Here is a 5,247-nt window from a genome sequence, read left to right as displayed (position 1 = left end):
AAAATCTATAATTTTACAAAAAATAGAACATATCTAAAAGCACAAGTAATCTTTCTAAATTGCCTTTAAATTAGGTCTTATGGATCAATATTACTCATAGTTTACCATTCACAAGACAAATGAAGAACAAAAACTTCTTTGCCATCTTATTACCTACTTACTACAGCTATCCTCAAAAGTAGTATACAAACAAAGGTAAGTAATAAACATACAAACAAAACCTTTTTTTTGAATATATATATAAATTTCTTGGTGGAAAAATATTACTTACAAATGTCGTCCTACATACATGAGGTTGGATGTTGCTTTCAAAAATATTTGAATTTAAATCCCAATGGCCAACCTGCAAAACTTGATATTGCATTCCACTCTACAATCTTATTTTAAGACCCTTTGTTACTTTTGTTCTTTCTCTTGATCTGTTATTCCACAATTGACTAATTCAACTCCTTCTGTTGACTCCTTTCCTATGCCTACTATTGTCTATTATTCCAAATCAAGATAGATATTTTTCCTTTGCATTTCTTTAGGCTACCATTTTACAGCTAACACGTTAAAAAATTTCAAACCTACTTATTCTCTTTATTTGGATGAACTCCAATTTCGAATATTTATCTTCTCCTAGGTGGGAATAATCTTTAAAGACAGGGTGATAAGAGTTATGATATGTGACACAAACCCCATGCCAAGTCTACAGAAACCTTCTGACCTGGTGCTACTGTTCGAAAGTCACCTTCCACAGTTGGCGATTTCTTTATCAGTAACCTCCACGGATTAGGTATCACAGTGCTTGTTAGACAGAGTTAATCTGCTTACATGGGAACTCGTTCAAATTGAGTACGTTAGCAAAAGTTATTAGATCAAAAAACTTCAGACCTTGGAGAGACACAAAAGATACGTCATTGCTGGTCTGCATGAAATAACTGCAGGAGGTACTGTAGTCATCGTCAGGACAGTGGCATTCTAATGAGGCCTAAAAAAAAGCCACTGAACCGAGATTATAAAGGCCTAAATAATAGATAATATACACATGTTTCGAATAACGAGAAAGAAAAAGCACTAGCTTTCGACTGAACCGTCTTAAAAAGATCACCCTCTACTAAGCGAGAGAGAAAGACGCCTAAACCCAACTAGCAGAAGCACTCTTTACCTTCTGTCGACTTCTTTGTTTGTCAACTCTATATTTCACTTGATATCAGAAAGTAGTCAGAAAATATTATGAAAATGACATACCTGAGCTAAGGCCTGCACCCTAGACTGGATTGTCAATGCTATGTAGATTAACTGCCCAGTCATACGTAATTTTGAGTGCCATACACGTTCTTTGCAGCCAAAGCAGCCTGCAAACTCAAACTTGGACTGCCAATTATAAGAATTTTCAAATAAAACAAAGATAACAGGTTCTCATTGAAATAAAACTAAGCTAGATAACTGCCAATGGCTGGACATGCAGATAAATGGAAAACAAATTCAATGCCATACAAACTATTGAAATAATGACTCGTATATATCATATTCAGACTATAAAAGTTGAAAGGGTTTCATAGTCCTTATTAAGACACTTAAAAATTCTCATTGACAGGAAAGATTAACTTCATAATGCAACATACAGGAAGAGTCATGTAATTAAGTAGGAAAACCATAGTGTGAGTTCACATGCTAGCATAGAATATTCATCCTAGGTAGATTAAAGTGTGAATTTTCAAGTATATCTTTAAATTCCTACAAGTCTCACTATGCTATTCTCTGCATGGTTATGTACTAAAGTCCACAAATTTTACACTGAAACTGTTCTCATATATTGATCATTGTATAATCACCTGAAAGGGAAGCATGTGAGATGGAGCAGCTCAAACAAGCCAGTAAGAAACATACCTGCCATGAAATATCAACAGGCATGCATTTGCATTTAGTAAAAACAACACTCTTTCTCCCCTTAAGTGCCTCATATAAACCTACACATCAAGACTGTCATGATGTCTTGCACAAAGTGTCAGAAAGCTCTACAAAGAATTTACTGGCATTACATTTGTTTTCTTTCCTGCCTAAAAGCTACTCCTATGGTGGCAAAAACTGCAGCTTACTCATGGATTGGGGGATGAGTTCATATAGAAACTGGCCCCAGAATCTTCTTCTTGGAGCATCTACATACACACATTCACTACCACAAGTATAAATAACAGAAATTTACAGTTAAACTGACCTTCCAAGGCAATAAACCATCCTTGCAGTATTCAGTGGAGAATAAGTGACAGAAGCACTACACAAACATCCAATTAGATCATTGAATCTTAAAATTATTTCAACAGATGCATTTGGAGCACGGAAATAGGAAAAAAAAAAAAAAAAAAAAAAAAAAAAAAAAAAATCAACATACATGCCTCTGAGAACTGCTCCACACATACACAGAAGCATGCAAAGTTAAGAGCTTCTATGGGCAGTTAGCATACAGCTCTGGAGGCAAGCAAATGAGATGGATTACAATTCCTAGATAAAATAGAAGAGCAAGAGCTTGAGAGCAAGAAATGGTTCAGAACCTCCAAATTCTAAAGGAATCGTAATTGGATTATAGCACCGGCAACTCGCGGCGATACTGAGTAGGAACTCTTACACAGAAAATCGAGACATCGGAGAGTCTCGAAGTTATACTAGTGGTTACACTATAATCATCCTGACCTAATGGCACGTCAGCCCTAGTCGAACTACATCGGAGGCAGGTTAATTCTAACAAAGTCAGCACTAAAACATGTACCTTGAAGGTCACGATATAAGCTTGGCTTCCTAAGGTCCAGAACAGAGCTTAACGGTCACACAACATCCATAGCATGATTGGTCATTGCCTAAGATTACAGAAGCTATTTCCAACTGATTATTTGAGACTAACCAAGTATTCGAAATTGATGGAAGTCTTGCCTAAAAAACTATTACGCAGCAAGTGATTATTCTTGAACAATTAAGTGAATAATTATTCGTTGAGAGCTCCTACATCTATGTCTTGGCAAACCATCTGAATGTTTACCTGAAACCAAATACGGGCTTGTCTTAACACCAACCGATCAGTTCTCGAACCAGTGGACTTACCAGCCAGAATTCAAAAAGAATGGCAGATCAGAGGGGGATTTTCTGTAGCAAGAAAGCCAACCGATCGAAGCACCAAAGTGAAACAAGAACTCTACAGACTTCTCTGTAATTCAGAGATATGAAGAATAACAAGAAGTTACCCACCAGTAGCCATTTTAATTTCAGCCACCAAATAAGAACAAGGCATTAACATTACTATACACTTGGCCACCAATGACTGCATATGTTGAAGCATCTTTTCAAAACGACCAAGTCAAACTTGAAATGATACCTTAACGCATGATCAAATTTTGGCCATGTGTAAACCTGAGCAGCTGGAAAGCCAATAGGACGTGCTCACTGAGATTCACAAGGCGACTCTTGTCAAATTGTACTTTAAGTTTGTTTGTGCTGGTGCACTTTCTAGTACCATACCCCTCTCATCAAACGGTGGTGTATTTATGGATGTTAATGACCGCGTTTGATGTAAAAAACTGCAACAGGTAATACACGAGTCCATTTAGATCAGAACTGACCAATATTCCAATCATAGAGCACGAAAACCACAACCTGGTTGTCAAAGCCAACTGGCGAACCTATTGAATAGGAGTTAACTCCAACGTCAATCACCAGATGATGTTCTTCTTATCAAGCACATACAGAGCATCGATTCTATCTTCATTCTTTCCACCACAAAGCCCTGCGACCAACTATTTCATTCACTAATTGCAGTAGATGCAATCGGGGTTCTCGAACAGCTCAATTCTTTCCACCTTCGAAAGAAGAAGCAAATGTATAGTAGCCTTAATATAATCAGGCGATTGTATCGAGTCGCAAACGACCCTTTAATCTCCTTAGCTGAGAAGGTTGCAATACAGAACACTAGAATTCTCAGATCATTGACAAATGAATCAGGACTACGTGGTTGTATACTCAGTATCATTCCCATACATGTACATTGAACAGAATGATTCATGTACGCGAGCACCATTATGATGTACATTAGAAGTTGGATCAATTGCAGATTAACATGAAACTACGGCAATGGTTTAAGAAAAGAGTAAGGTAATTGTGAGGGTTTAATTTCAAAGAACCCGGTCCAATCGACCAATCCAGACATGAAACCATCCAACGTTGAATTTATGATCCCCATCCTCCAAGAGTAAACACGCGAAGAACGAAACAAACTTCCTGTTCATATCTGTCCAGGTTCTCATCTTACGGTATTTAACACCCAAACCTCTGTTTATTACAATCTAGGACAACCGCAATTCAGCATTTTAATCCATAGAAGTACATGAAACCATGAGCCTAAACAGCATTGTGGACAAGTTTCTGGAAAACTGTCTCTGAGTTTTACTCCAACTCACGTGTATTACTTCCAGCACATAAGTTTGTTCAAATTTGGATACCTCCACTCGTATTTATTGAATTAAAGCAGGAAAGTTACATTTCAATGCTGTTCAGGTGATGCGAATATAATTCAAATCCAGTCCACAAAGTGTCATGCACTTCATGATAGGCAACCCTAAGACCAGTTTGCCTACTAACAAAGTGATCTCATTCTGACCTCGGAATCAGAGAGAAGCAAGACCAGAACACTACTGGGAGAGGTTCAACAAGCTACGGTCCTTTAAAGCGAGCATTGACCATCGCAGGTAGACTTACAACCTGAGAATGACCTCTGAGACAAACCAAAACGCCGAGTGTGAGCTAAAGCATGGTTAAGAGCATATCCGGGTCAAATTCCCTCAGAATTAAAATTTGCACCAATCGATCTACTAAAACAAGAGCAATGACACAGCGGAATCAAATCGATCTGCTAGAACACCTCACAGCAAGCAAAGAAAACGCAATTTAAACCCCGCAATTCAAAAAAACTCATTTCGAAACTCGTACAGAACCTAAAATTACTACACGGAAACGCATCATACAATCGCGTGTACACGCCCATATCCTCGCAAAAAATCACTACGTTACTCACTCAGCATCACCAAATGCCAACCGGACAATTGGACACAATATGGTCGATATGACCTCCGAAATCCGGTGCAATGGACACCAACAACTAGATGCAGCGTCGCGAAGACAGACCGTCATGATGCCTTCGACTGTGATTTTGTCCACGGATACTCGACCACGGTGATGGGTGAAAACGGTGATGGGAGTGCACTTTTAAAATATCTG

The 5,247-nt window shown here is 38.2% G+C and overlaps 1 long non-coding RNA gene across 8 annotated transcripts; it reads right to left on the bottom strand.

Moving 5' to 3' along the window:
* Positions 1 to 209: 209 nt before the first annotated feature.
* On the bottom strand, positions 210 to 5,247 carry LOC149988303 (uncharacterized). Of its 8 annotated transcripts, XR_016505241.1 has the most exons (5): positions 5,045 to 5,247; positions 3,353 to 3,554; positions 2,085 to 2,144; positions 1,821 to 1,875; positions 210 to 1,340 (listed from the first exon to the last, which is right to left on the bottom strand). It is a non-coding gene; the product is annotated as an uncharacterized LOC149988303 (long non-coding RNA). The 8 variants fall into 7 exon arrangements; XR_016505242.1 differs by having other exon boundaries at positions 210 to 808; positions 1,234 to 1,340; positions 1,821 to 3,554; XR_016505238.1 differs by lacking the exon at positions 2,085 to 2,144 and having other exon boundaries at positions 2,204 to 3,554.

Source organism: Physcomitrium patens, chromosome 10, assembly GCF_059467195.1.
Source record: "Physcomitrium patens ecotype Gransden chromosome 10, ASM5946719v1, whole genome shotgun sequence".
NCBI classification, from domain to species: Eukaryota; Viridiplantae; Streptophyta; class Bryopsida; order Funariales; family Funariaceae; genus Physcomitrium; species Physcomitrium patens.
This window is presented reverse-complemented; position numbering and strand designations above follow the sequence as displayed.